This window comes from Dasypus novemcinctus, unplaced genomic scaffold (genome assembly GCF_030445035.2).
Source record: "Dasypus novemcinctus isolate mDasNov1 unplaced genomic scaffold, mDasNov1.1.hap2 scaffold_69, whole genome shotgun sequence".
Taxonomy (NCBI): Eukaryota; Metazoa; Chordata; class Mammalia; order Cingulata; family Dasypodidae; genus Dasypus; species Dasypus novemcinctus.
In genome coordinates, this window is record NW_026688628.1 from 2,639,058 (window position 1) to 2,657,512 (window position 18,455).

The window sequence follows — 18,455 nt, forward strand, 5'->3', positions numbered from 1 at the left end:
GGCCTCTTTCCTTTCCAAATAAATTTCATGGTTAGTTTTTCTAGTTCCTTAAAGAAGGCTGTGTTGATTTTTATTGGGATTGCATTGAATGTGAAGATCAGTTTTGGTAGGCTAGACATTTTAATAATATTTAGTCTTCCTATCCATGAACAGGGAATATTCTTCCATTTATTTAGGTCTTCTTTGATATCCTTGAACAGTCTTGCATAGTTCTCGGTGTATAAGTTTTTTACCTCTTTAGTTAAATTTATTCCTAAATATTTGATTTTTTTATTGACTATTGTGAATGGTATTTGTTTCTTGATTTCCTCCTGATCTACCTCATTATTGGTATACACAAATGCTACTGATTTTTGCACATTGACTTTACTAAACTCATTTATGAGTTCTAGAAGCTTTGTTATAGAACTCTAAGGGTTTTCTATGTATAGGATCATGTCATCTGCAAATAATGACATTTTGACTTTTTCCTTTCCAATTTGAATGCCTTTTATATCTGGTTCTTGCCTCAGTGCTCGAGCAAGTACTTCTAAGACAATGCTAAATAGAAGGGGAGACAGTGGGCATCCTTGTCTTGTTCCTGACTTTAGAGGGAAGGATTTTAGGATTTCTCCATTTTAAATGATGTTGGCTGTGGGTTTTTCATATATACTCTTTATCATGTTCAAAAAATTTCCTTGTATTCTTATCTTTTGGAGTGTTTTTATCAAGAAAGGGTGCTGTATTTTGTCAAATGCTTTTTCTGCATCTATAGGTATAATCATGTGATTTTTTTCCTTCAATCTGTTTATACGGTGTATTACATTGATTGATTTTCTTATGTTGAACCATCCTTGCATACCTGGAATGAATCCCACTTGGTCATGCTGTATAATTCATTTAATGTGTTGTTGAATACGATTAGCAAGTATTTTGTTAAGTATTTTTGCGTCTAGGTTCATTAGAGAAATTGGTCCGTAATTTTCCTTTCTTGTGGTGTCTTTGTTTGGCTTTGGTACTAGGGTAATGTTGGCATCATAGAAGGAGTTAGGCAGTGTTCCTTCTGTTTTGATCATTGGAATAGTTTCAGCAGGATTCGTGTTAGTTCTTTCCAGAATGTTTTGTAGAATTCACCTGTGAAGCCATCTGGCCCTGGGCTCTTCTTAGTTGGGAGGTTTTTAATGACTGATTCTATCTCTTTACTTGTGATTGGTTTTTTGAGATCATGAATTTCTTCTTTCATCAATATGGGCTGCTTATGTGTTTCTAGGAATTTGTCCGTTTCCTCTGAATTGTCATTTTTGTTGGAATATAGTTTTTCAAAGTATCCTCTTATGATAGTCTTTATTTCTCTGGGGTCAGTGGTGATATCTCCTTTCTCATTTCTTATTTTGTGTAGTTGCATCTTCTTTTTTTCTTTGCTAGTCTCGCTAATGGTTTGTCAATTTTGTGATCTTCTCAAAAAACCAGCTCTTGGTCTTGTTTATCTTTTCAAGTGCTTTCTTATTTTCTATGTCATTTAGTTCTGCTCTTATCTTCATTATTTCCTTCCATCTTCTTCCTGTTGGATTACTTTGTTTTTTTTCTAATTCCTCCAAATGTGCAGTTAGTTCTTCAATTTTTGCTCCTTCTTTTTTGATATATGAATTTATGGCTATAAATTTCCCCCTCAGTACTGCTTTTGTTGCATCCCATAAATTTTCGTATGTTGTGTTATCATTATCATTTGTTTCAAGGTAGTCGTTGATTTCTTTTGAGATTTCCTCTTTGACCCACTGTTTTTCTAAGATTGTTCTGTTTAATTTCCAAATCATGGTGTGAAATCTGGGCCTCTGACCCTTGCAAATTTCCAGCTTCACTCCACTGTGGTCAGAGATATTATTTTGTATGATTTTGAGCTTTCTGAATTCATTAAGCCTTTCTTTGTGGCCTAGCATATGGTCTATCTTGGAGAGTGATCCATGTGCACTTGAGAAAAATGTATATCCTGCTGTGTTTGGGTGTAATGATCTATATATATCTATTATATCCAGCTCCTCTAATATACTGTTCAAATGGTTTGTTTCTTTAGTGATTCTCTTTTGAGATGTTCTGTCCACAGTTGATAGTGGTGTATTAAAATCCCCCACTATAATTGTAGATGCATCTATTCTTTCACTTAGTTTTTCCAGCGTTTGCCTCATGTATTTAGAGGCGCCCTTGTTAGGAGCATAAATATTTATGATTGTTCAATCTTCTTGCCAGATTGTCCCTTTCACTAAAATGTAGTATCCTTTTTTGTCTCTCACAATTGTTTTGCATTTAAAGTCTATTATATCTGATATTAATATAGCTACTCCTGCATTTTTTTGGTTATTGTTTGCTTGTATGATTGTTTTCCAACCATTCACTTTCAGCGTCCATGAGTCTCTGGGTCTAAGATGTGTCTCTTGTAGACAGCATATAGATGGGTCATATTTCCTTATCCAATGTCTCAGTCTGAATCTTTTGATAGGTGAGTTTAATCCGTTGACATTTAGTGTTATTACTTTCAAGGAATTATTTGTGATAGCCATATTTTGATTGGACTTGTGTTTGTCATATTTTGTTTGCTTTTTTTTCCCCTTCTCTTTTTGTCTTTTTTGTTGCTCTTACACTCTCCTCCAACTCTGCCTGTCCTGTTTTTTCCTTTCTTCCTGCAGAATGCCCTTTAGAATTTCTTGAAGGGGAGGTTTCTTGTTGGAATACTCGTTCAGTTTCTGTTTATCTGTGAATATTTTGAACTCTCCATCATTTTTGAATTCTAGTTTAGCTGGATAGAGTATTCTTGGTTGGAAATTTTTTCCTTTAGTACCTTGACTATATCATACCACTGCCTTCTTGCCTCCATGGTTTCAGATGAGAAATAAGCACTTAATCTTATGGGGCCTCCCTTGTATGTTTTCGTTTTCTTTTCTTTTGCTGCTTTTAGAATTTTCTCTTTGTCTTGAGCATTAGATAATTTGACAAGTATATGTCTTGGGGTGGGCCTGTTGGGGTTTATGATGTTAGGGGTGCATTGTGCTTCCTGGACATGTACATCTGTATCTTTCAGTATATTTGGGAAGTTTTCAGCCTGCAACACCCCTTCTGTCCCCTTTCCCTTCTCTTCTACTTCTGGGATGCCTATAATATATATGTTCATGTGTTTTGCATTGTCATTCAGATACCTAAGTCATAACTGGATCTTTTCTATCTTTTTATCAATCAATTCTACTATCTGTTTGATTTCCGATGTACTGTCTTCCACTTCACTATTTCTCTCCTCTGCCTCTTCTAGTCTGCTGCTATTTGCTGCGAGTGTATTTTTGATTTCTTGAACTGTGGTGTTCATTGCCATCATATCTGTTATCTTTTTGCGTATGTCTGCAATTTCCCCTCCAAGTGTTGTCTTCATGTTGTTAACCTCTTCCTTTACTTCATTAATTTTTTTGGTGATACACGTTCTGAGATCTTTTATTACTTGTGCGAAGTTCTGCTCCCCTTCCTGATTTTTAGTTTGTTCATTGGATTCAGCCATATTTTCCTGATTACTGGTTTGGTTTGTAGATTTTTGTTGTTGTCTGGTCATCATTTTATCTTGACAGGTTTAATCAGTTCCTTAGCTCTTTGTCTAGTCTTGGGGATTAATTAGCTGTTGTTTTTGTGTGTTATATCTTCTCTTTGTCACTTTGTTCTTCTTATTCTAATTTCTTATTGCTGGTTGAGTTCACTTTAAAGGAAAGCATTAGGGCCAGGGAAAGGCAATTGTGTAAGCAAGGGAAAAGTGTAAAGTAGTATTGGTGATAAATGTTAACAGAGCAACAGTATGAGATCTGGGAGGATGGATATTAGATTCATGTAAGTTATGTAGAGTTATAGCAGTAGGTAGAGTACCTATAATGAGGTAGTTGACTGAATTTTGGAGGAATATGGTATGAATTAAAAAGCTAGTATTTTCGTGAGAAAGGGAAAGAGAAAGGAAAGGTAATAGTTTCAAGAGTAGTTAACAGACAGAAAACAAAACAAAGGTATTAGAAATTAAGAGTTAGACACTTTTTGGGTCAAAGAAAGGGAGGTGAAATATAGGAGAGACAGTAGATGATGGAGGATATCAAGATGTAGGGGAAAGGGGATAGTGTAGGTAGCCAAAATCTATTCACACAGAAATAAGGCAGTGGAGGATGAGGAAACCCAGCAAATGTGAGGTGTTCCCTGCAGCACCTATTGTATAATTAAGACAAAATAAAATAAGAAGAAAATGAGGGACGAGAGAGAGAAAAAAACAGAAGAAAAAAAAGAGAAGAAAGGGAGAATGAAAAAGGGGGTGGGTAAAGGGCAGGGAACAGGTAGGGAAAAGAATAAAAACATATACACCAACCACAACAGCAACAACAACAACAACAAAAAAAAAACCCTAAATAACTGAAAAAAAAGACTTTGGGGGATACGCTGGGAGAAAAGACTAGGGGATAATGCAATGTTAGCAATCAGGACATTAAAAAAAAAGATAAAATGAAACAAAAAATAAAAAACACAAACATTGAGTGCTAGGACATTCAAGGACCTCAGATGGACTTCAGGACATGATGGATTCAGGGATGGAAATTCTGAGATATTGAAGACTCAAGAGGTGTGAGTCTCTGGGGTGTGGGCCACCAGGGTTTAGTGGACTCAGACCTGGCAACCTCAAATCTGGTCAACAGGGAGCCTGGGAGCACTGCAGTGTAACACAGCCTTCAGAGATCCCCGCAGCTGGGTGCCAGCCCTATGGGGGAAGTCAGATCTGCAAACTCTATCTTATGTGTCTGAACCCCTCAATTCACTCACTCACTGGGGTCTATTCTGTGGATGTATCATCAATTCGGCTTCAGGGCACCTCCCACCCTGTAAGCCCCCAGAATGGCCAGCTGAGGGTGCCTCTACACTGCAGCCAATTTAATGATGCAGATCAGAAGCCAGGCCCGGGGGTGGGGTTCCAGCCAGATATGCCAACAACAGAGTCCAAAACCGAAATTCCCAAGATTCGCAAAATATTCCCCCAATCGGCTTCCAGACGTGTCCCCCACCCCCGCCACACCCTGTAACACCCTCCCGGTTATGTCCCTTTATTGCCAGCAATCTAAGTCCACTGCAGATTGGCAGCCAGGCTTGGGGGGGCGGGGTTCCAGGTGGAAGCACTATTACTTGTATCCGCAATCAAAAATTCCACACTTCGCAACGAAACCCCCGTTTGTTTCCCCAAATCGGTCTGCAAAGGTGTCCCGTCCTGTCAACCCCTTAACAGCCCGCCCAGGGCTCACGAATTCCCCAGTACCGCAGAGCCTCCAAAAATCGCGGCTGCAGTGCTGGTTCTGCAGCTCCACCCACCCCAGGAGGGAGCATCCCACCCGCAGCTCTCACCTCCGTGCAATAGAGTTTCAATTATATCTTATAGACTAATCCTCTCCATTACCTTCCCACCAAATCGATGTCCAGACTCCTCCTGCCCTGCAAAAATCCCAAAACAGCCTGGTCCTGGAGAACCTCCAAAGCTGCCCAGCCACTTCTTTGCAGGAGAGACCATCAGGTAAGCTCACTCAGCCACCATCTTAATCGATTTTACTTTTGTTAAATTGTGTTTAATGGCCCAAAATGTGTCTTTTGGTGAATATTCCATGTGAGGTGGAGAGTGTACATTGTATTGTTAATGGGCAGAATAATCTATAAAGATCAACTAGAACAACTGATCGAAAATGGTTACCTATATCCTTACTGATTTAATGCCTACTTGATATATTAATTAGTCATATTATATTATCAAATTTTAAGTGATTTTATCTCTTTCCCCTGTTGATATTTTTAGTTAGGCCAGTAAAAAGAATTTATTGGGAAATGGGTTGAAGAACTGAGTTTTCTGAGAAATGGGACAGAAGGACAGGAATCCTCACTGAGATTTGGTGTGGGCCCTCTAGGTATGAGAATAAGTTCTGGCTTTTGTGGTTACCTTTTAAACTATTCATTATTCCACCCCTTGTTAACACTAAGGGAGGGGCCCCAGCTGTTATTGGCTGCCTTGCCAGTGGTGTCTGCTAATGGTGAGGACTGTTTGGAATATCTCAGGCCAAGGAGAGGTCCCAGACAGAGTTAACTCATACCTCAAGGTCAGAGTCAAGTTCTAGACAGGGTCTAAGGACAAATCTTCTCTTGGTTATATTCTCTGTCAGCGATGTTATGGCTCATATTTTCCTCATTTCTTTGTAATAACTTGCTTCAACAACCCCCTCAGAGAGCTCATACTCTTATTCTTAAGGGTGTGCTGAGGGGCAATGGTCATTCTTCTGTATTTACTTCCTGCTAGTTAGGGTAGTAGTCACTGCGTGACAGGGTGTACACTGTTCTGGCTATTCCACTAAGGTCAAGGAAAGATAGATGGGTCCAACACTGGTTGGAACTGGATGAAATCCCCATGTGACTAATTAGGCATTGATTTTGTAAGAAATAAACATAATTAGAATTTTGAAGGTGCATGGACCCTCTAAGAGGATAAAGAAGATGGTGGAAAGTGGGTTCCAAAGGTGGCCAGCTATGACATACTGGACCATGAGTGAGAAAGGTCAGGTGCTTTCAGAGGCTATATCCTCACAAAATTGATGGGAAACAGCCTTTTCCTTGAGTTATTTTATGCTGTTGGTTTACTTTAAGGAGATACTGTGGTAGACCTTTGGGTTTTTGTATAAACTGCCAACCCCAGGTTCCACAGCAGTGGTTATGCTTAGGACAGCTGGGAGAGGGCTCAATTTATGTCTCCTCAGTAGCAGGGCTTCCCTGGATCCCCTGTTGATTTTATCAGTTTTGGTGCATATATTTTGATGTTTTGTTTTTACGTACAGAGATCTGTCTCCTTTTTCATTATGCAGTACAGCTTTTTATCCCTGATTTTTTTTCCTTATAGTCCAGTTTTGATGCCTGAAATTGATATAGCTAGTCCAGATATATCCTTGTTAGTGATAGCAAGATATATCTTTCTCCATTCCATAACTTTTTTAAAGACTTATTTTTAATTTATTTTTCTCCCCTTCCCCCTGTTGTCTGCTCTCTGTGTCCATTTGCTGTGTGTTCTTCTGTGACCACTTCTATCCTTATCAGTGCACTGGGAATCTGTGTTTCTTTCTGTTGCATCATCTTGTTGTGTCACCTCTCCATGTGTGTGGTGCCATTCTTGGGCAGGCTGCACTTTCTTTCACACTGGGTGGCTCTCTCCTTATGGGGCAAACTCCTTGCACATGGGGGTTCCCTATGCAGGGGACACCCCTGTGTGGCATGGCACTTCTTGTGTGCATCAGCACTGCACATGGGCCAGCTCTACATGGGTTAAAGAGGCCTAGGGTTTGAACCACAGACCTCCCATGTGGTAGGCAGATTCCCTATCCATTGGGCTAAGTCAGCTTCCCCATTCCATAACTTTTAACCTGCCTGCACATATATATTTAAAATGAATTTCTTGTAAACAATATATATATTACTTTTTTTCCACTCTGATAATACTTGACTTTCCCCCCCAAGATGACTCCCTCATCTGTCTGCTTGCTGTGTTTGCTTATTGTCTTTGCTAATGGTTTCTGCTTGTCTGCTCATTGTGTCTGCTCATGTGTCTACTCATTTACTTTAGGAGGCACCAGGAACCAAACCTGGGATCTCCCATGTGGGAGGTGGGTGCTCAACCACTTGAGCCACATCTGTTCTCTGCTCATTGTGTCTCCTTGTTGTGTTTGCTTGTTCATCAGTTCATTGCATCAGTTTGTCTTCTATAGGAGGTACCAGGAACTGAATCCAGGATATTCCATGTGGGAAGTGAATGACCAACTGTTTGAGTCACATTTACTCCCCCAATCTTTGATTTTTAATCTTTTTCTTTTATAGTTAAATAATTCACATTTAAAGTATTGATTGATATGTTTGGCTTGATTTCTGATTTCAGCTTGTCACATCTGCATTCTTTTCAATTCTATATACTCTATATGTTTCCCAAATTAACCTAATTTGTACCCTCATGGCAAGCAAATACACACATCCAAAATAATTAAAATTATCTATGAAATATTTTTTATTCAGTGATAACAAAGACAAAATTGTGGAAAATAGACCCACCCTGAATATGTGTTTTAAATTTGTACACCCTGTCATAGAAATGTTCATCCCATACTCCAGTTCCATTTATGAACAGTACTTATATCCATCTGACACATAATACACAAAATTTATCCTATTACCACAGTTTAAAATTATTTTCTTGAATTCCTTATTTTTTAAGATTTATTTATTTCCCCTCCCCCCCATTGTCTGCTCTCTTGTGTCCATTCACTCTGTTTTCTGTGTCCACTTGCATTCTCAGTGGCACTGGGAATCTGTGTCTTTTTTTGTTGTGCCATCTTGCTGCTTCAGCTCTCTGTGTGTGCAGCACCAGTCCTGGGTGGGCTGTGCTTTTTTCATGTGGGGTGACTCTCCTTGTGGGGTGCACTCTTTGTGCATGGGGTTTCCCTCATGGAGTACACCCCTGTGTGGCATGGCACTCCTTGCACATGGCAGCAAAGAACATGGGCCAGCTCACCACATGGGCCAGGAGGCCCTGGGTTTGAACTCTGGGTCTCCTATATTGTAGGCAAATGCTCTATATTGTAGGCAGTTGAGCCACATCAGCTTTCCCCATATTTTTTACTATACAGAATAAAATCACTATAATGTCCTCTTCACCACCTAGCCTGAGTGACCTGTATCTTGTTTGCCAATCTTGCCACATTTTGCATACCTTCAGTGGGATATAACTTCAGAGTTAGTGGAGGTATAAGGGGAATTCTAATTTCACAGACCACAAATATTAGGTAGTAAGAGAGTAAGAGGTGGGAAGTGTTCATGATGCCAAAAAGACGAAGCCAAACCTACTAAACAGAAATATTCCTGTGAATGTGTGTGTCACAAGCTTAGTTAGTATCAAACTAGCACATTACAGACCAAGAACTTTTAACCTTGCCTCTGTCAAAGTCCTACACATCCTGTCAGTATATACATAAAACACCATTTGTTTATACAAGTTTAATCTCTTAAAATGCACATTGACTATTCCCTGATCTACTGAAAGGGTTTTATCAGAAGTTGGAAAATGTTCTCAATCTTTTCATGCATCATGTTCTTGGATTTTGATTTACTTTTGATTTTTCTGCTTTAAGATAAATTGGTTTGTACTTCTTCCTTAATTTTTCCATTGGCTTGTGCTTTGAAACATTAGGCAATATACATTATACAAAACTTGATATCTGAATAAAGCACTCATATCAAGAAATTGGTATGCAAATAGTAATTTTCTTTATTAGTAATAAATAACTACAGTTTTCTGTTTCTTCTTTGACTAAAGGATTTCTTTTTTGAGTAATTAAGTTTACAAGTAATAATTAGTTTTTGCTCTTTTTGTTCCTACAGAAACTGCTATTTTTCATTGAGGCAAATTATCCTGCTTAAAGGTTTATTTCATCATGCAACCAGTATAATGTCTGCTGTGGAAAATTTGTGAAGTTTTCTTTGCATTTTCTTATTTTGCTAAGCTGTGTAGAGAAAAAAGTTCATAAATTTCCAGAGAAACCAATTGTGGAGACTTTACAAAATCTGTGATCTTGTTTCATTCTTCCCTTATTAAAATTCAGTGAGTCATTGCTCCAAGAAATTCACATTTACCCATAATCACAGAAACAATTGTGCTCCTAAATTCTTTATAAACATGGCTATTATTAAGGATGATTACATGATGGGTCATATCTCTCAGGAGACCTAGAAAACTGGTTATTTCCCCCATCTAGGGAAGCCAATTTTCTTTCAACTCCTTATTGATGAGGAATTTTTCACTATACTCTTGTGATTAAATTTGTAATAGTGCTTATTAGCAATAAAATTAACAAAGGTTTTTGGTTGTTAAACTTAACAAACAAGAACTATTCCAAAATGTTTCATAGTTACTTGTAATTCAGTACATTTTCAATTTTATTTTAGGTCATAAATATAACTCATTAATATAACAATATATCCATAAGTCAAGCAACCACAGTAAAATTATATTTTAAGGGTTTATAAAAATATTGCATGAAGGAAAGTTGTTTGCTATTATTGATGTTTGCTTTGTAAGTTCATAACTTTTACTATACACTTATTGTTTATGTATGTTCATGTATGCATGATATACTTCAATAAAATTTTTAAAAATTAAAAAATATCAACAAGAAAAACAAACCAATTTGGCCAGTAGCCAAATTGGGAATCACTTTAAAATGAATTGTTAAAAAAAAATCAAGTAAAAGAATTTGTGACTCTTACCAAAAGTGCCTCCTTGCAATTGGAAGAGTCCAAGGAATATTGTCAATAACAATAATGTTAGGAAAAACATTAGATCATGAGTTACTGTTTGCACAAACAAATTATAGGAAAGTAACCCATTTGTCATCATTCTAAAATGTGCTTATTAATTTCTGCCAACCAGGAGAGTATCAGAACATGGGAAGCCCTAAGAAGTTCTAAGGAAAGTCTTGGAAAAGAAGACTCAAAATTAAAAGTATCCAAATAACCTTACAGGTTCTCAACTAGTTGGCAGGTAGTGTGTGGTGAGTAGAGATAAGTCAAATCTATGAAAACAGATGTCTTCCTTGACTTAGTATAAGACATTTTTAGCTTAACCAGAGCCAGGTAACCTCACGAAGCCCAGGAAAATCTTTGCCAATTTTCATAATCACTCCATCTTCCTGGTCTTTATATTTATATTCAGGGCAAAAATAAGTAAATATATGAAGGATTGCCCAGCTTCTTAGATGCAGAAAAATTCCCCAATATGGCAAGGATATTGAGAGAGAAACAAAATACATTGAAGAATTGGACAAGTTTGGCATCTGAAGATGACTATGAGTGAAAATGATGGCCACACATCCAATAAAGCCATACTAATATTTTCATGAAATTTAGCACTGGGAAGAGGGTAAGGGTAGGAAAAATACTTGCAAAAATATATTACCTGAGATTTCTAGAAATATGGAAGTACATAATTTAATATAATTTACATAAATCATTGGTTCTTGTGTTTTTCTCTTTCAGGGTCTCTTTGCACTGTAAAAATATTTGAAAATCTTAAATAACTTATATTTCTGTTGTTAATATCTAGGGAAATTACCATCTTAGAAATTAAAGCTGATACATGTATAACATTTTAATTATAGAAATAAAAAAGTATTATATTTTAATGCAATAATGTATATCAAAAAGTTATTTTCCAAAACTAAAATTCATTTTGAGGAAAGAGAGAAGTTTTCTTTTTTTTTTGAAATTCAGTATATTTCTGGTTTACTGGGGAATAGGTGAAATATATCTGTTTCTCTATTAATTTTTTTGCAATATATTGATTTCGTTGAAGAGTCTGAAGAAAAGATTGTGTCACACAGTTCAATGTTTAGAGAAGTAAGAAATATTTGTTTTGAGCTTTAACATGACTTATAATATTCTTTTATAAAAAAATAATACTCTAAAAAAAACAGTGAGAAAATTTCTTATACAATAGTTCCAATTTGGAATAAATTTTTATTTTATTAGATTTGTAACATCAAGTAGTGTTCATCTGCAAAATATTTGTTCACAGAATGATTTGCAATTCTAAAATAAATCACATTTATTAATATCACCAATCCTGTCAGACAGATCTTTAAGTTTTGGGAAGTTCTCAAGCTCATGTGTAAGTTACAATTTTTCTAAAATTGATTTTTCTCTTGAAACAAATTTCACCATGATTTTAGTAGTTATTTTCATTATAGTCATGTTATTATTAGGAGCAGTTGGCTTATCAAAAAATTCTTGGAGAAAATAGAGAGTTTCCATATATCCCACACTTGTTTTCCTTATTATTAACATTTTATATTTATTTCTTTATTTCTTTATTTCTTCGTTGATCTTCTGTCTAAAGGGTTGATCCATTATTGAATGTGGTGTATTGAATTCTTCTATGAGTAATGTGCCACTATCTATTTTTCCCTTCAAATTTATCAATATTTGCTTCAAATATTTTGTAGTTTTGCTGCATATATATATATAGTGGCTTATGTATGCAATTGTTGTATCTGTCTTTAATTGATCCCTTTATCATCATATAGTGTTATTTGTCCTAGGCAGCACTGTTATTTTTAATTATAACTGTTATTATTTGCAGAAAAAAAATTAAGAATGAAATAATTAAAAAAAAAGAATAAACAGAGTAACCATATAACCCCCCCTACACACATACAGTTTTCCTTATCATTAATATTTTACATTAGTGTGGTACCTTTTTACAGTTGATAAACCATTATTATTATTTATTTACAGAAAAATCATTAAGAATAAACAGAGTAACTATATAACCCCACCACACACATACAGTTTTCCTTATCATTAATATTTTACATTAGTGTGGTACCTTTTTACAATTGATAAACCAATATTATTATTATTATAGGGTTAAATATAGTCCATATACATGTATACTGTTCCCATTCCCTTCTGTCACCCCTCTTTTTTTTGTAATTATTACTTATTATATCTTCATACTCTATATATCCCCAAACATAGATTATCTTTAATATTTATGCACTTGAAGTTTAGAAATTGTAAAATATGGAGTTACATACCAAAAACCCAATACATTATTACTTGTTTTTATAATTACAAAGAAGGTTTCCGTTACCAGAGATCTTAAATTTTTATGCAGTTCAACCCACTGTTAAATTTTCTTTAATATCTGTCTGTAGAACTTGCTTAAAATTTGAAGGGCAGCACAAGTGGTGAAAACTCCCTCAGGATATTTTGTTTGTTTTAATATGGGGATGCCATATTATTCTTCCCCTCATTTTTGAAAGTCTGTCTCACCACATATAATATTAGAAGTGAATCATTTTCTGTCAACACTCTAAATATTTCACCTCAACTTATGTTTTTGCCTTCTTGGTTGTGTCTTCATTATTTCTGTTGAGAAATTGTTGTTTAATCTTATTGGGACTCTCTTGAACAAAGCACATTGCTTTACTCCTGCAACTTTCAGAACTCTCTCCTTGTCCTTGGCATTTGACCGTGTGAACACAATGTATCTGGGCATGGTTTTCTATGACTTTATCCTGTGTGGTGTTCTTTGGCTTCCTTGACTGTGCATATACATGTATTTTATTACATCTGAGAAGTGTTCTACCATTGTATCTTTGACTATTCCTTCTGTCACTTTTTATTTTATTTCTGTGTCTCCCACAAAGCATGTAATGTTATTATTGATCTTATACCATGTGTCCATTCCATCATGTATAGAAGGGACATTCAGATTCCTGTAAACAGGGAACTTCATACGGCTAGTAGCATATGCCACAGACAAGACACAGGCTCAGAAAATAGAGAGGAATACAGATTTTTGTTTATGGCTGATCTTTGTGGGATAGCTGGACTTGGCACAAGAAATATCAAGATAAAATATAGAAATGTATATTCTATTGAATAAGAGCGATAGAATAAAAGACAAAAATATGAAATTCTGTCCCATCCAAAGGAAAAGCATAAAACATCAGAAACAATTTAGAATTAAGACAATACATAACAGACAAAAAATGTAAAATTGGTTTTAAAAATGTTCAGATAAAAGCACCAAGAAATATGGCATATCAGGGAGCCATGAATTAATATAATGAAAGAAACCAAACAGAATCACTGGAATTGAAAAACACAATAGAAGAAAAAAAATCCCCAGATGGTTTCAATAGCAGATTAGTCCTGACAAAAGAAAAAATAAGTACGATGAAATGTAAGATGATTGACATGATTGAGGCTGTGAGGACTTTGCTCACTCTAAATTCTCATGCATTTTGTTGGTAATGCAAGACAATTTAAAACATTTTGCAAATGGTGAGAACTTTCTTATAAAACTAATTATCATCTATCCTATGAATCAACAATTTCAGTCTCCATTATTTGCACAGTAGAACTGAAAATTATTTCCAAAGGAAGTTGTGTAAAAGTGTGTATAGCAGATTTACCTTAATAACGAAAACATGGTATGGCACAGGTATCCATCAAAGAAAAGGTGGTAAGCAAACTGTGATATGTTTAAAAAATATAATATTACAATTTAAAATGAGAAAAAAAAAGGGCTCTTACACAAAAATTTACCATTGCATGATGTAATGTATATAAATGTTTAGAACAGGAACATTGAATCTATGATAACAGATGACTAAATTAATAGAGTAGTAGTTGTCTACAGAATCAATTACTGCCATAAATTCAATAGACTGGAAAAAAAATAATCTGAAACTCCTAGATGCTGGTGAGGACTAGAAGCAAGAGAGAGACTTACCTACAACTGTTTTGTGTACACAAGTTGGAAACCATTTGATATTGTACCAGTCAACTAAGACCATATGTCACAGTAACCAATAAAACTTAAGTGTTGATGATGAGAACAGCTAAGATTATTTTCTACTTGTGACACATATCCCATGTATGTTGTCCTTGGCATTGCTGCACAGAATCCACATACTATGTCCAGGCTACAGAGCAGCCACAATATGGGAAGGTAATGGTCCTGTGGAGAAAGAAGAGATATTTAAATGTATCAATATGCTGAGGCCTGTATTTGTTGAAATTTATTTCCTGAAGAAACGAAGTGACCAAGTCTGCTTTTCATGAATTGGGATGTTATAATCCTCTCTTAAGAGGGGCACCACAGAGAGAGTCATCATAGAGAGATTGGACCTTTTGAATACTGGTCTAATTAGGCTTTATTAAATTAGAACACATATGCTATGACCCTGCATTTCCAGTCAAGAGTGTGCTCTCTTGCTAGGTGGAAGAAAAGGTCATGGAAAATGAGAAAAACACAGTAAAACTCTATGATTCTGGGGTGTTTACATTAAGAGATTTTACTATCATGGGTTTTATAAAGCATGATCTTGTGCACATATGCATTCCTAGACCAGTTAATCCATCAGGAGACTTCCCTATCAGGGATCCAGAAATGAGCCTTCCTAATGCACCTCTGCTGAAAAGTCCTCCTCAGAGGGAGGACGGGGAGAACTTGAAGATGGTTTCTCCACCATGACTCAGTTCTCAGTATTTTTTCACTTCTAGACACTGGGACCATAAACCTGCAGGAGCCTTTTGTTCAAAGGTCCCTCAACAATGAGATGATCCCATGTCTGTGTTGGTCCATCTGAATCTTCCTTTCTGGCGCGACTCCATTGGGAAATGGAACAGGGGCAAATAACAGCTCCACTTAGCTCAAACTCTCGCATATACATTTTTGGTAAGTGATTAATAATGACTCTAGTTCTATTTTGGCCTTAACATTTTAATTAACTACCATTGACCCCCAGTAGCTCAACTCATATTTGACCAAATTAGCACCCAAAGCAGAGTAGTCAATTAAACATAGCGATGCCCTTGGAAAGCAGAAGGTTTAGGGATCTTACAGGGCATTCATAGGAGATGCTATCAGTACTGTAGGCTCTCACAAGATTAAAAAGAGAAATAAAAACAAAATAGGACATATACAAACCTAAAGATAAAATGACTAATGTATGTACTACCTTGACAGTAATAAAATTGAATGTTAATGGATTAAACTCTCTGATCAAAAGACACATTGCCTATATATTGTCTACAGGAAATTCAGCTTAAATCCAGGGATGAAAGGAGGTTGCAAGTGAATAGTTGGAATATGATTTTATATGTAAACAACAAACAAAAAAGGGTGGGAGTAGCTATACTAATATCAGACAAAATAGACTTTATTTTACTTTTCTTTTTCTATCTTGACATTTATTGCATGACTATTTGTATTATGGTATAATTAAGTTACATTATGGTTTACACTTTGCACTGTATAGTTTTATAGGTTTTGACAAACTCTATAATAGCTACAATACAGGGCATTTTTAGGGCATTGGGGTTGTTCTGTTTGATATTGCAATGGTGGATACAGGTCATTATACATTTTCTCAAAGCCTAAAGCTTTGCATTTATTTTTTGTTGTTGTTGGCTTTTGTTTTCTTGTTCTTCATGTACATTTTATTTTTTAAATATATTTATTTTTTAAAAGCTACTTAGATTATACAAAATGTTGCACAAAAAAATATACGGGATTCCCATATACTCCACTCCCCACACCTCCCAACCTGCCCTATATTAACAACTTCTTTCATTAGCGTGGTATATTAATTGCAATTGATGAACACATTTGGAGTATTGCCACTAAGCATAGATAATAGTTTATATTGTAGTTTACCCTCTCTCCCACTCAATTCTGTAGATTATGGCAGGATATATAATGACCTATATCTGTCATTACAATGACATTCAGGACAGTTCCAAGTCCTGAAAATGCCCCATATTATACCTCATTGTCCCTATTGGTGCCTTTAGTATCTCCAGGGGCTACTGTCTTCACATCAATTACATAATTTCTTCCATTTTGGAGTCATAATATGCCTATAGGAGAATACAATCAAGGCCATTTGATTCCATATTTTGTTTCCCAATTCTGAAGATTTGGGATGGTAATGCCCACTCTACCTCTGATTGATAGGGGACCTTGATCCCATATGGCTAACTATTGGGACTCTCTTGTTCACAGTTATAGACTCTCTCAGTTCCTTGATATGGTGGTTGTTCATCCTCACTTCCTTTTAGTTTTCCTGGGTGAGTCCAATGAGCTGGAGAGTGGGTGTTGCAAATCCGCTGAGGTTCAGGGCCCAGCTGACACATGAAGTGCACAAACATTCAAGTCTCTTGGATGTACACCTACCAAATCCAGCACCAACTATAGGTTCAAATAAAAGGGACAGAAGAGGCACTTGTAGAGAAGTCACATTTGAGTCCAACTCTGTCACACTGGGGAGCACAAATCCAAAGTAAGGCCCACTGGCAAGGCACCAGACTCCAGAGTTATCTGCCATGACCATAGAATCTGGGTGTCTCCAGAGCCCTCAGGAGTCCTGCTATTTGGTGTAGTATCTACTTTGGCAGTCTATATCCTGCTGAGATGTACATAAATATTACCTGTGAGATCACCTCCTAACTCACTTTGAAGTCTCTTAGGCATATAAACTCATGTGTCTTTATTATTTCCCCCTTTTATTCAAGGTCTTTTTCCAGTTGCATTGCTCCGTGGTGTTTGGTAATATTTCCTAGTTGCCTGGGAGTCATGACCTACACTGAGGAGAAGGTAATGCATTTATATGCCAAGTTTGGCTTAGAGAGAGGCCATATTTGAGCAACAAGGAGACTCAGGTGGTCACTCTTAGGCACCCTACTGTACTAGGCTAAGTTGTAATTTGAAGAGCAAAGGCTAATAAGCCTGTACGTGGGGGATTGTTCCTGTTCCGTTAGAAAATGTTGCAGAGCTCCCCAGGAATGGAATTCAATATTCCTTGAATTCTTGCATGAATCTACACCCACTGTGACAATGCCCCATGGACATTTGAACACATTTATGTACCTTTTATGTATGCCCAGGTGAACTTCCTCCCATGTATTCCCCATGACTGATACCCCACATCAATGATCCTCCCCTGACACAGTTGTAACCCTTCTGTGGTCCAAAATTTCTTGAAAAATGAAGCCAAGAATATCGCTAAATACTATTAAAAGGAAAATGATATAATACCAAAAGATTTAAACATAAGAAATGAAATAATAACAATTTAGAAAAATCAAAAGTAGAAGAAAATTTAAAAATTGGGACATTAAAAATTAATGAAAAGTATTAAATTTTTTTGATGTTTTGTCTTTCATCATTGTAAGGTCTGTTGTGCTATATGTACAGTAACATTTTATTCTATTTATTCCCTCATTGTCTTACTTATTTTCATTTTGTCTTCAAAGAAGTTTTAGGTCACATAGACTCATATACAGAACACAGGTGACTCCCATGGACCCAACATCCTCCTTCTTTCCCCCCTTCCCATATCAATAACTTTTTCAAATGTGGATGGTACATTTGTTACAACTAATGTACAAATATAGAAACAGTCACTGACCATGTCAATGGTTTACATTATGGTCTACTCTGTAGACCATACATTTTTATAAATTTTAAGAGCTTTCCCAACATTGTAGTTTCATCGACATACCTGCCAATCCCCAGTGTTCACCTGCTCCCTCCCCTAACCCCTATCCCATTTCCATGGATCATCTAACCCACCCTCCCTACCTTACACCCCTGTCAAACTTGCATCGCCAAACCCAATAGTATCACTACACCTCATCATATCCCTTCACTGCCCAACTATTCATTTCGACCTTATCATAGATTTTGCTCATATGGACACTGGTTCACAATCTTCTTTTTCCTATTTCCTGTAAACTTATCTTCCAGACTCTAGCTCTCTGAGTCTTCTTGATATGCTTAATACATACCATTGAGGTCATGTAATATTTGTCATTCAATGCATGGCTTGCTT